Below are 14915 nucleotides of genomic sequence, written 5' to 3'. Positions count from 1 at the left end.
ATTGTCCATGTGCTGGTTATAGAGTATGTATCTGTTGATGGTTTGAAAATCCTTTATGAGGCTCTCAGTGTGTACTTGCAATCACTTGTGCTTGGACAATGATCAGAATTTTTATAAATAAAACTGTAACCAGCTAGCCCACATGGCAAAATACTGCTCTTTGGGACACAGTGTAGCTTATAAGTTAAGCACATGAGTAACACAGAGGAAAAGGAAGGAGAACTCTGTGTTGGTGATGCTGACTTCCCTTAGAGAACAAACTGGTCACCTTACCAAGGCTGACTTGAGCTCTACTATAAACATGCAAAACAAGGAAATTGCCTGCTTTGGGGGCATGCTTCATAAGACAGCATAAGGTCCATTTCAGGAAACTCACAGAACAGTGGGTGATGCTAAATGCTAGTGAGGAACTTGCAATATTTTTCACATATGGACTGACTATGCTGTAGCATATATAAATATTTCATTTGCTAATTGTAGTTAGTTATCAGATTGCACATGAACAGACAGAATGACATATGAGAAGTTCCAAGAACACTGTGTAACAGTACATACAGCTGAGATATAGTTTTCTCACACTTGGCGGGCATTCGAGCTCAGCAAACACAACTTTTTCCTTATTCTTTAATTAAGATTAAAATATTTTAAAATCACCAAATTGAGAACATCGTTATAGTGTCGTGTTCAAGGACCAATGCCAAATGGAAAGTCAGAAACTAGAGCTGAAGAGTCATCCATCTTACAATTTGCTTGATGTTTTTGGGAATCCATTGAGAGTTCATTTTACTTCCCCCCAGATTAGGTAACCAATACCTCTCTTTTTCATTTTGGAACTTAATTGATGAGCTACCTAGAGAGGAGGAAAAAAAAAGAGAAGGAGGAATAATAATTGAAAACATTACAGAATCTCTGAAAAGTGAACTATCAAATCAGCTGTATAAAATTTTCAAAGCAAAAATGAAAGCATTCAGTAATATTTAAAATCGGAAGGGAAGGGATCACAAAAATAATTGAATACATTTCTGCTTTATGGGGATTTATACATAAATCTGAAAAAAATAAAGTGTCTTTCCAAGATCAGGTCTAGGTTGTCAGGGCTAGTACTGGAATTCCTGCTTTTTAGATCTCCACTCTTTCCAGTTTGTTATGCTATCCTTATCATTAACAAACCTTTTTAGTTTGTCTCTAAATTATGATTTAAGTGGATTAGTGAGATGAATATGGGTTTTTGAATCAGTGACATCTGAGTTCAAATCCTGGCATAGTCTCATTTTTTCCCTTCATAAAATAGGTATAATTATACTCATTTCCAGACATGGCTTAAGGACTAGCAATAAAATGTGGACAGTCCCACAAACACTGAGATGTTCAGAAAATAGTAGTTCTTATTGCTATTTATGTATCCTGAAGGCCTGGGTACTTAGTATACACTAAATAAACTTTTTTGAATAAATGAACAAATAAAGGAACAAAGAAATAACTGACAGAGGACATAAGAATGAATAAGTGAGTGAATGACAGTCAGAGCTGTCACTAAAAGATAAATGAAGAAATCTGTATTTTCTTTGGCTTCTTTCAATCTATTAGGAATGCTTTATTTCCTCTTTGACTTCCCTCATTCACGAAGTTTGTTCTTTTGGCTTCCACAGTAGTTGAAAACATGACCCAGAAAATTGAAAATCAAAATGCACAAAATCACTCAAAAATGTATATCAGCTCAGTGCAGCCTAAATTGGAACATCTAATTGAACACCTATTCAAACAGAGCTTTGTAAACGTTACCTGAGATCACCAGCCAATCTCGAGCAGAAAACCTCTCCTAGGGACAGGCCAGTTTAATTAAATTTACCAAGTCATGGAGGACAACATGGCCTTGTGCCTAGGTATTCCTTCTTCTTTTTTTTTTTTTAATTAATGTACGCAAAATTACCCTCATACTATTTCAACAACCTGCTTAATCAAACTGCCTGTAAAAGTTGGGAGTCTCCAATATTAACTTTGCTAAAGTGTCCTTAAGACCAGAGGAGCAAAGAAAACAAGGAGAGGTCGGCAGGTCCCTGTGAAAGTGCTACAAGAAACACTATCCGTTCTGTTCCAAAGAAGCTGAACTTTTACTATGGAGAGGTCAGGATGAGGAAGCTGAGTGATCATAAACAATTGTTCTGCCCAGCTCTTCAGCCCATATAATTCTCTAGCAAATAAAGCATGTGGAGGGCCTTGTGTGTGAGGGAATTTTTACTTTAAAAAACTCTGGTCTGGAGATGAAAAGTATGTTCGATATCCTTTCTAATATTCTTCCAACTCTTCCATTTTTTTTTTTTTAGGAAAGATTCCATGGACGGAGAAGCCTAGTAGGCTTCAGTCCATGGGGTAGCAAAGAGTCAGACATGACTGAGTGACTTCACTTTCACTTTTCACTTTCATGCATTGGAGAAGGAAATGGCAGCCCACTCCAGTGTTCTTGCCTCGAGAATCCCAGGGACGGCAGAGCCTGGTGGGCTGCCATCTATGGGATCGCACAGAGTCGGACAAGACTGAAGTGACTTAGCAGCAGTAGCAGCATTATAGGCAAGATGAAATCCAATAGACAAATATGTACAGAAATGTGTATAAAAGCTATTAAAAATATTAATGCTTTTCTGGTATAGAAGAAATACTTGCACATTTAAAAAAAAATTGAGGAGACTTCCCTGGTGGTCCAGTGGCCGAGACTTCATGCTTCCAGTGTAGGGGGCTACAGTTCCATCCCTGGTCAGGGAACTAGAACCCAGATTCCTCAACTAAGAGTTTGTGTGCCACAGCTAAGACTTGGCAGAGCCAAATAAATAAATAATAATTTTTTTCTGTCTTAACTGGGAATGAGTAGAACAAATACAAAGCAAGGGGTGGGTGTGGGGCTGCCATACTTCAGTCCGTCAGCACAAAGGCAGTCTTGGTGGGGGTTTTGTTGGCTTTAAAAAAAAAAATCAGTTTTATCAAGGTATAATTTTCATATAAGAAAATGTACACTTTTCAAGTGTACAGTTCAATAGGTTTTAAGAAACATATACATCAAAGCAACCACCACCAAGGTAAATGACTCTTCTTGGAATTCAAGTCTATACCTCCCATCTTTGGCTCAAGCCAATCTGCTCTTTATCATTGTAAATTGGTTTCCATTTTGTAGAATTCATTAAACAGACTCATACCATACACATTCCTTTAGGTGTGCTTCTTTTATTCTGCCTGTTTTTATATTCATTTACATTGTGGCATAGAATTAATATTCTAAATGGATGGGTCTGTGTTTTCTTTGGCCTTTAGCACTGTTGGAATAATGTTTACCATCTGGAATAATTTAATCAGGCAAAGGGATGGTTTCAGAAAACAACTACAGAAATCGCCATGAGGTGATCTTGTTCTAGTCTGACCAGAGAAGGATCAACAATGAAGTAAGTCAGAAAGAGAAAAACAAATATAATATATTAATGAATTTGTGTCCCTGGTAGCTCAGCTAGTAAAGAATCTGCCTGCAATGCAGGAGACCCTGGTTCAATTCCTGGGTTGGAAAGATACTCTGGAGAAGGGATAGGTTACTCACTCCAGTATTCTTGGGCTTCCTGGTGGCTTTTCTTTGGTAAAAAAATCCCCCTGCAGTGCAGAAGACCTGGGTTCGATCCCTGGGTTGGCAAGATCCCCTGGAGGAGGGCTTGGCAACCCACCACATGGCTATAGTACATGGGGTTGCAAACAGTCGGACATGACTTAGCAACTAAGCACACAGCACATATTGTGGTATGTCCCAGAGATTTGTTCCTTTTTGGTTCTGAGAAGTATTCCTTTGTATAGAGATACTACAATGTGCTTATCTACTCATCTCTTGATAGACTTTGATTTTTAGTTATTGTTATGAACACATCACTTCCTAGGTGACACAGTGGTAAAGAACTGCCTACCAATGCAGGAGATATGGGTTCCAGTATTCTTGTCTGGAAGATTCCATGAACAGAGGAGCCTGGTGGGCTACAATCCATGACTTGACAGAGTAGGACACAACTGAGCAACTAAGCATGAACACATTATGAATACAATTATTATGAACACTTTGAACACTTATCACAAGTCTTTATGTAGACAAATGTTTTCCTTTCTCTTGGATAAATATGTAGGAGTAAAATTGCAGAGTTGTATAATAATGGATGTTTAACCTTATTAAAAGAAAAAAAACTGTCAATTATTTTCCAAAGTGACTGTAAAATTTTATTTTTCTTATAACAACAATAAAGGTTTGCATTGTCCCATATCCTTGGCAACATTTGTCACTGTCCATTATTTCAACTGTTAGATGTGCAGTGGTATTTTATTGTTGCTGTTAATTTGCATCTCCCTTATAGCTAATGATGGAGAAGGAAATGGCACCCCACTCCAGTACTCTTGCCTGGAGAATCCCATGGAGGGAGGAGCCTGGTAGGCTACAGTCCATGGGGTCGCAAAGAATCGGACACGACTGAGTGACTTCACTTTCACTGTAGCTAATGGTGATGAATATATTTTTATGTGCTTATTGACCATTTATATATTTTCTTTTGGGAATTTTCAGTTCAGATTTTCTGTTTATTTAAAAAATTATATTATGAAAAAAAAATTATATTATTGAGTTTTCAATACATTCTGGATATAAATTGTTTGTCAGAAATATGTATTATTAATATCTTCTTCCAATCTGTGGCTTACCTTTTAATTTATAAATGCTGTCTTTCAAAGACCAAAAATTTTTAATTTTGATGATGTCTAATTTATTATTTTTTCTTTTAAGACTCATGCTCTTTGTGTCCTAAGAATTTTTTGCTTGTGTAGTGATATAAGGACTTTATTTATCCTGTGTTTATTCTAGAAGTTTTGGCAAAAACTCTAAAGCAACACTTTGGAATGTAAAACACTCTTAAAAATTGATGTTTTCATTTCACTTATATTCAATGTATTTTTTGTAATACACTTTTGATTTCTTCTTTGACTAATGGTTTATGTAACAATGAATTTTTAGACCTCCAGATATTTGGGAATTTTCCAAATATCTTCTTTCTCTAAAGTTTTAGCTTAATTCTATTGTAGTTGGCAAATATACCCTATAAGGTATCAGCCCTTTGAAATAGTATCATTTTATGACCCTATACAAAATCTGTCCTGGTGAATGTTAGTCTAGAAGGAAGAGACTAAGAGAAACAGAGAAATCTAGATATTTCTTTAACTTTCTAGTATGTATATTTGTTTTGATCTGAAATATTATCATTTAACAGACTATAACATTAAAATTCATTCAGGAACACATACAGTAATTCTAGGGATGAGAAATTGACCTGTAAATTACATAACATAAATATTTGGAAATTTATCACAATTTCAAGAAATCAACAAAATTAACTTTGCCATATCTAATTTCATATTCAAATTTATTGACTATTTTTCTGAAGGGTATTTAATTTTGTCCTCACATCTTTTAATAATAATATTACTTTGTGAAGTTGCCTCTCTTCCATAAAACTCTTTCAAAAAATGTTTTGAGCCTTTGGCAGTAAATTTGGACATTTAAACCCATGAGGAAGCTAATCTAATCCGAAACGTTGGGAGTTGGCCAAATAAATATCTCTTTCAGATAATCTGCACTAAAAGTCTTTCCATGTTGAAAAAAAAATTGAGAAAAGCTTGATCCTATAACTGAAAATTTCTGTTTCACCAAAAGAACATAAAAGAAACAATAATCTGAAGTTGAGAGAACGTTCTATTAGTTTCCCAAAAGCCTCAATGATAAAATGGGAAGACAATAGGAAGTAATAAGTAGTAAACAGAAGGATGATTTTTCTCAAGCAGATTGTTGTCCTCAGTGAATTCTAGAGGACTACAGAACAACCAAAAAAAGTACTAACCAAAAATTAGAGGTGAACACCATGATGGGAGGTTGGATGAGGCAACAAAGCAGAAAAAAAAAGCTTGAGAGGGTACCACGTTGAGAGACCAGCTTTTATTTGGGTCTGGGCAACCACTATGCATAATTTGTTATTCCAATCAATCAATGATTCCTTTTAAAATTATTGGTAGATTTTTCTTCCCCTTTGCACATTCCTTTGGAATGCACTATTGATGCCATGCAATTATATCTGTTAGGAGTCAGCTATATTAAAAGTCTTGTATGGCAAAAGAGAAACAAGAAAAGATTTTGCTATACTTTTAAATTCAAATTAGCTTTCTCAAACCACAGCTGGAATAGATTATTTTTGACCTTTCTTTAAATCATAATTTATATCTTTGCAAATTACCACCATCAAAGTTGTCAGGACAGCAAGAAAAATGTTTCTGTTTCACAAAGTGGAGGGCATGATGCCATAAGGATGGTTTGCAATGAATTTAGCTCTCCCTACTTACAGTTTTTCAAAATCTTCAGGTTGATCTCAATTATGTTCAGCTGGTAAATTTGCCTTAGTTTTATCTTCTTTTACTCTTTTTTTGCTTAAATACATATAAATTCTAACTTCTTATCTATGGCCAATCTGATTATTACATGAAGTAATCCCTATAAGCTAATAGTCATCATAGATTTTAATGCTGTCACTTTTTCAGACACTGTTTTCTTTTAACCCTCATAATATCAGCAACCTCCTGTAATGGATGAGAAGACTCTTGGAGATATTACATTCTGTACACAGCCTCACAAATAGTAAAAGAAAAAATTATGTCTTGGACCCAGAACTATTTGATTCCAGTCTGTTAAAAAGAACATGTGACTAACTCAGTCTTTCATTATTCATTTTCTTTATTCACTCATTCACATTGGGCACGTTAAATGCCAGCATTACTCAAGATATTCACAGTATTCAAGGGCGTATAAAAATGAATTAGAAAGCAGGCCCTTTCATCAAGGAGTTCACAATCTTTAATTAATTAAATTTTTTAGAAAAATGTTAAGTCAGCCCTGTTCATGTGATGAAATCACCTCCTCCTAGTGTTTATTATCTCTGAGTATATTTGTCTAAATTTGTGCTCTTTTACCTTACCTTTGCAACTGAGAAGAGAATGCTGCTGCTGCTGCTAAGTTGCTTCAGTCGTGTCCGACTCTGTGCGACCCCATAGACGGCAGCCCACCAGGCTCCTCTGTCCCTGGGATTCTCCAGGCAAGAACACTGGATTGGGTTGCCATTTCCTTCTCCAATGCATGAAAGTGGAAAGTGAAAGTCAAGTCGCTCAGTCGTGTCCGACTCCCAGCGATCCCATGGACTACAGCCCACCAGGCTCCTCCATCCAGGGGATTTTCCAGGCAAGAGTACTGGAGTGGGGTGCCATTGCCTTCTGCGGAGAAAAGAATAGTTACTTTTTAAAACTAATGCTATAGATGGATGGGGGGCTTCCCTGGGGTAAAGAATCCACCTGCAAACCAGGAGACACAGGAGATGCGAGTTTGATCCCTGGATGGATCAATAGTTACTATAGGAATGCTTTCATATGTATGTTATCTTATCATACCAAGTCAGGGTAATAATCAGGTGGATTAGACTGATACTCAGAGTCATTTCTGTAAAAAATAGACAAGAAAAGTATGGGAAGTCACGTAGGTAATGTTTTTTAATCCATCAATCAAATGGCCTGGACTTGTCCTGAGTTTCTGTGTGGAAGAATGGAAGGTGCAGCACAGGGATCCAGGTGAGAGGACAGAAAGAAAAACAAACATATGATGAAAGAACACTGAGTGTCCTTCGTATGGAAGAATCATATACGAAACGTGTATGTCAGTAAGATGTTGTGACCCATCAAAGTCTTCCTTCTTGGGACTTCCCTGCAGTCCACTGATTAGGACTTTGCCTTTCAGTCCAGGGGAGGTGGTTTCCATCCCTGGTTGGGGAGGTAAGATCCCACATGCCTTGCAGTCAGAAAACCAAAACATTAAAAAAAAATAAACAATATTGTAACAAATTCAATAAAGACTTAAAAACAAACAAAAATGTCTTCCAGGTGGATTGAGGCTCCCAAGCAAGTCAAAGTTTATCAAAGTCTTTTGTAACTTCCAAATTACTCATCATAACAAACTGTGTTCTGGGTCCTAAGAATTGGGAAAGAGAACTGAGGAAAGAGTTCAGAAGAAGAGTTTCTTTTCTGTCTCTTCTGAATACAGACTTTGCATTTTACTCTTCATTTTCTAAATTGTCTATTCTTTATCCCTTTAAGTCTTTAAAATGGATTTCTCTCATCATATCTCAAAAGAACCATGATTAATTAATGGTAAGATGTCTGTGACTAATTAAGCATACTTGTGAAATAGAATTTTTAGGGATAGAAAGCTCTCTCACTTAATAACCTGACCTCAATTTACAGAAAAATATAGTACATTTGTAGGTAGAAGGTTAACTTAGCAAAGAGTCTTCCCTGGTGGTTCAAATAGTAGAGAATCAGTCTGCAATGTAGGAGACCAGGGTTTGATCCTGCCTTGAAGGCAAGCATTTTGCTAAGCTAAAGAGAAAGCATCCGTTGCTCAGTCATGTCTGACTCCTTGAAACCCCATGGACTGTAGCCTGCCAGGCTCCTCTGTCCATAGAATTTTTCAGGCAAGAATGCAGGAGTGGGTTTCCATTTCCTTCTCCTGGAAAATCCCATGGACGGAGGAGCCTGGTAGGCTGCAGTCCATGGGGTCGAGAAGAGTCGGACATGACTGAGTGACTTCCTTTCACTTTTCACTTTCATGCATTGGAGAAGGAAATGGCAACCAACTCCAACGTTCTTGCCTGGAGAATCCCAGGGATGGGGGAGCCTGGTGGGCTGCCGTCTATGGGTCACACAGAGTCGGACAGGACTGAAGCGACTTAGCAGCAGCAGCAGCAGCAGTATATATGCACTCACTTAAAATATATGAATCCTACTCTCATCTTTGAAAATTTTCCTCCCAGTTGATTCACTGTCAATATTTTTGTCCCTGGAATTAAGTCTCCTGTAGAATGAAAATTTACAGCAGGTTGCTTTTTTGTATTTTAACAAAAGATCCTTTTGTTTGTTTGTTTTTGTTTAAGCTTTTCATGGGTTAAGCAGTCCTCACCTAGTTATCATGATCTGCTTTTGGGGGAAAGAGCTCCACTTGTCCATTGCTCTTCAGTGATGCTACTATTTCCTTTCTGGGACCTGTTTCTCTGGATAACCATGGACCATGGTTGAGAACATTTGCAGTGGAATAAGCCAATGACTGGTATGGCTGAGGCCTGCCATGTAAAGATCATTATACTCATGGATGATTCAGCTGCCCTTTCACATTTTCTGGAGGAAATAGGTTGAGGAAAATATGGAGGAAGAAAGGATGACTTATTTTTTAGACTTAGTCTTTCTTAAATTGGCTTTGTGTGTTTTGAAGATGACAGACAGAAAAAGACTGCTTCAGGAAGAACTGACTTTTTCTGTGACTAAAAAGAAGCAGAATCGAAAGAGAAGAGCTACTGATCAGGCTGGGTTTAGCACATCTATCATTATCAGCTTTCCTTCTGAGTTATTTTAATGTTTTATTAATCCTGTTCCTCAAAATATCTTCCTCCTTTTACAACCACAGAATAAAATAAAATGTGACGATGTGTTTTCTTTTGTGCTTAAGTAGATGGCGTTCTCACAGATGACACTGTGGGTCAACATGACCTCAACTTTAGTTTTATTATATGATATCTACAATGGTGTCTTATCAGTGCCTCCTACTCTTTTGTGTTTATACAATTTTTAAAGAATTAATGTGGATCAGTGGGCCTTAACCATGAGTAGCAGAAAATCAGATTATGAATTCTCAGACATTTTTTCTTAGATTCTTAACTGAAATTACAAAATAATTAATCACTTTTTAGGGGGAAGAAGATAGAAAGTGAAGGAATTAATTGGTAAACAATAGGGTTTAAATGGGTTCACTGATCGTCTCAACTTCAAATACTAAAGCTATTAATTGCAATTCACTAAGGACCTGAATATATAACAACCTTACTATGGAAACATGTTAGATTATATTAAGGTGAGGTTAAAGCATTGGAATATGTCTACAAAAAGACTGTATAATCTGCTTAGAAATATTTTAAATATGGATGCTTTTTATTCCAGTGGTTCTAAAATGTGGTCTACAGGTCAGTAACCAACTAAACTGTGAATCTGTTAGATAGATAAATTCTCTGGCCCCACCCACAATTACTCAATAAGTGTCTAGGGATGAGATTCAGAAACCTCTGTGTTAACAACCTCTCCAAGGATTCTGCTGTTTTAGAGTGACTGATCAGCTCACTGATTCTCAAGCTGACATCATATAAGAATCACTGGGGATCTCTAAAATCTACCAGTTCAGTTCCGTTCAGTCGCTCAGTTGTGTCCAACTCTTTGTGACCCCATGAATTACAGCACGCCAGGCTTCCCTATCCATCACCAACTCCTGGAGTTCATTCAAACTCAAGTCCATCAAGTCAGTGATGCCATCCAGCCATCTCATCCTCTGTTGTTCCCTTCTCCTCCTGCCCCCAGTCCCTCCCAGCATCAGAGTCTTTTCCAATGAGTCAACTCTTTGCATGAGGTAGCCAAAGTATTGGAGTTTCAGCTTTAGCATCAATCCTTCCAAAGAACACCCTGGACTGATTTCCTTTAGAATGGACTGGTTGGATCTTCTTGCATTCCAAGGCACTCTCAAGAGTCTTCTCCAACACCATAGTTCAAAAGCATCAATTCTTCGGCGCTCAGCTTTCTTCACGTCCAACTCTCACATCCATACATGACCACAGGAAAAACCATAGCCTTGACTAGATGGACCTTTGTTGGCAAAGTAATGTCTCTGCTTTTGAATATGCTATCTAGGTGGGTCATAACTTTCCTTCCAAGGAGTAAGCGTCTTTTAATTTCATGGCTGCAATCACCATCTACACTGATTTGGAGCCCCAAAAAATAAAGTCTGACACTGTTTCCACTGTTTCCCCATCTATTTCCCATGAAGTGATGGGACCAGATGCCATGATCTTCGTTTTCTGAATGTTGAGCTTTAAGCCAACTTTTTCACTCTCCTCTTTCACTTTCATCAAGAGGCTTTTTAGTTCCTCTTCACTTTCTGCCATAAGAGCTACCAAGGCTTGGGCTATACCCCAAAAACACTTAAATGAGAATCTTCTGGGGACTGGACCCAGATCCTGGTGGCTCAGAAAGTAAAGAATCTGCTTGCCGTGCAGGAGACCCAGGTTTGATCCCTGGGTCAGGAAGATGTCCTGGAGGAGTGAGTGGCAATGCACTCCAGTATTCCTGCTTGGAAAATCCCACAGATAGAGGGGACTAGTGGGCTATAGTCCAGGGATTCACAAAAAGTTGGACATGACTGGACAATTAACACTTTCACTTTCAGATTACCCTAATAAACAACCAGACCAGCTTCCAGAAGAGTATTTCTCAACCCTGGTTTCACTTTATAATCACCTGGGGAACTTCAAGACATATTGATATCAGGGGTTCCATTATCCACTAGTAAAAATCAAGTACAACCTTACCAGTTTTAAATTAAATTCTGAGGATATAATGGTTTTCCCTGGTAGCTCAGTGTTAAAGAATCTGCCTACAATGCAGGAGACATAGGTTTTTTCCAGCATCAGGAAGGTCCCGTGCAGAAGGAAATGGCAACCCACTCCAGTATTCTTGCCTGGGAAATCCCATGGAGAGAAGAGCCTGGCAGGACACAGTCCATGGGGTCACAAATAATCAAGCACAACTTAGCTACTAAAAAACAACAGCAATATGGTAGCTACAGTATTGTCTGCTTAAAAAGATGAGAAGACAGTAGATCTTAAAAGTTCTCATCACAATGAGGAAAAAAAATGGAAAAAACGAAGAATTTCTGTGGATTGGATCTGGGAATGGCTACTGTTTAGAAGCTTCCCATGTAACTTCTATGCAGTCAGGGTTGAGAACTACTGCTCTAGCTAAAGCCATCTGAATGGATTAAGTAATATCTCTAGGTCTGTTGTTTTGATGCAGTTTATTTTTTTAAAGGTTGTGCTAAAAGGTATAATTTTACATGCAAACTTTTCCACTTACCATATTTTAAATTAACTTATTATTATTTGTTTTAACCTTGGGAAATTGTTACAGTTCCCCATTGTGGTAGTCACCTGATATGAGCCTGTTTTTAATGAATGAGTTGATGCATTAACCACAACTGATGAAGGGGAAAGAGTAGGAATGGACACACACAAGGGGTGAAAGCCAGCCACAGGAGGAGTTTTCAGGTCACATGGTAATTGGCATGATGAAGCAACACATTTATTTCCTGTTGCAGAAACCATGTCCATATTCAGAGAAGAGGAGAATCTCTTCTGAGTCTGATACCATGATGCAAAAGTAGATAAGGTATAAACAAAATAAAATACAAGGTGTTCAGGTCTTCCCAGGTGCCAGGCAAAGCAGATATTTACTCGTCTTTCTTGATAAACTAGTGAACACATAGGCCACTTTAAAACTAGCATGCAATTTTATTTTACCTCATTTGGCACCTAGGCTTCAATGAATGCTTTCACAAAAGAAGATTTCAAAGACATATTTGGTGAATGGGATGAACCTTCTGAATTTAATGCACACTCATCTGAGTCATCCTTGAGAGATATCTCATTAATCTTCTATTTAGAATCCATCACCAAACCTGTGTGCTTTCCTGAGAATGTCTGTGTGTGTGTGTGTGTGTGTGCTAAGTTGCTTCAGTCATGTTGACTCGTTACAAGGCTGTGGACTGCAGCCCACAAGGCTCCTCTGTCCATGGGATTCTCCAGGCAAGAATACTGGAGTGGGTTGTCATGCCCTCCTCCAAGGCATCCTCCTGACCCAGAGATCAAACTGGCCTCTCTTATATCTCCTGCATTTGTGAGCAGGCTCTTTACCACTAGTACCATATGGAAAGCCTAAGAATGGCTCTAGGGATAACCATGTCTCCTCTATTCACATTTACCACTACTCCATGTCTCCATCCCTCACATCATTATTATTCCAATCAACTCCTAAGAAGATGCTTTGCCACATTTCCTATAGCTGGTGCCATCCTGCATACACAGCAGCCAGAGAAAATCATACTAAAGCTCTGTTCCCTCAGACCACTATCCTGCAAGGGCTCCAATTTTCCTTCAGGATAAAGAGAAAAGTACCTTCACATACTTTATATTTTCCCTGAATCAATGTAACCCCTTTGTCCAATATCTTTTGCACTGGTTCCCAAAGGTAAACTCTTAGCTCCAGTCAGCTGATCATCTCATTATTTTCCATATATGAAAAAAATTCATATTTGTCATAACATAGCAGCTCCTGCCATCCCTCCCACCACCCTCCTGTCTATCCATGTTGTGTCTGCACCTCAGAGTTCAGACAAAATCTTAAAATTTGGATTGCAATAGTGCTTAAGTTCCCTACCCCTGTACTCACTGGGCTTTTTCTCCTTGGCCTACCTAGTACAACCATATTCCTCCTCACAGAGATCAGCCCTTAATTGTCCTTTCTATAGATAAAAGAGCTCACTCAAACTCAGTTATATGGAGCTCTTTCTTTCATTTAAAATTTGTCCATACATCTTCTAAGTAACTTCCAACGTGTCAGAGACCTGCATGTTCATCCAGCACTAAATTTATGGTAGTCATTTCATTACGTGTTTCACATGGATTATTTAGGTTATTTCACTTCCTCATACAATTCTAGGATATAAATACTATTATTATCTGAACTTAACAGAGAAGGAAAGTGAGACATAGACGTTTAAAAAAAAAAACAAAACAGACTTACACCAAGTAAACAGCTGTTAAGTGGAGAATCTGGAATTCAGATCTACCTTTTATTTCAAAGCCAGTGATCTTTTCCTGATATCCTCAAAAGCCTTCCAAACCATCTTTTAAAGCTTTATGATTGAGTTGAAATTACTCAGACTTTTAAAAGAAAATACTCTTTTTTTTAAGGGGAGGAGTGTTTTATCTCAAATCTTTTTAGACAGAGTGACAGATACTATAAAAGAAAAAAAAAACATGAATTTTATTAAGTATAACAATTAATTTTCTATTCAATAAAAATGGCTAATGTTGACGATTATGGCATATCGCCAGTGTGTAATGACTCTGAAATCAAAACCTTAGATGCTGAATCAAGCCAAGACCCTGAAATGGCTGAATGATATATTAGGAAGGGTACAAGAGAAGCTAAGATGAAGGGTGGGAGTTTTCCAAGGTTAATTACAGAACAAATGTCTAGGAACAAGGCCGTGAGAACAAAGAGGTATGATATGTGACATCTGCTAAGGGCTGGGACCAGCACTTTGGAGACCTTCTGCAAGTACACTTCATTATTTAAGAACACATTACCCTCTGAAGATTCTCTAAAGGTTAGGGTCAGCTTTACACTCAGACTTTATTTTCATTCTTTGTTAATTTACAAATGGTGTCTGAATACCTCTCTAAGCCTCTCATTATATAGTTGCTTCAGTTGTGTTCAACTCTGTGCGACTTCATGGACTGCAGCCCGCCAGATTCTGTCCATGGGATTCTCCAGGCAAGAATACTGGAGTGGATTGCCATGCCCTTCTCCAGAGGATCTTCCTGACCTGGGAACTGAACTCACCTCTGCCTGCATTTCCTGCAATGCAGGCAGATTCTTTACCCACTGAGCCACCTAGGAAGCCCTGTAGGTCTGCTGCTGCTGCTGCCGCTAAGTCTCTTGAGTCATGTCCGACTCTATGCGACCCCATAGACAGCAGCCCACCAAGCTCCCCCATCCCTGGGATTCTCCAGGCAACAACACTGGAGTGGGTTGCCATTTCCTTCTCTAATGCATGAAATTGAAAGTGAATTCGCTCAGTCATGTCCGACTCTTAGCGACCCCGTGGACTGCAGCCCACCAGGCTCCTCAGTCCATGGGATTTTCCAGGCAAGAGTTCTGGA

Source organism: Bos javanicus, chromosome 1 (genome assembly GCF_032452875.1).
Source record: "Bos javanicus breed banteng chromosome 1, ARS-OSU_banteng_1.0, whole genome shotgun sequence".
Classification (NCBI taxonomy): Eukaryota; Metazoa; Chordata; class Mammalia; order Artiodactyla; family Bovidae; genus Bos; species Bos javanicus.
The sequence above is the reverse complement of the archived record's forward strand: the minus strand, read 5'-3'. Positions refer to the sequence as shown.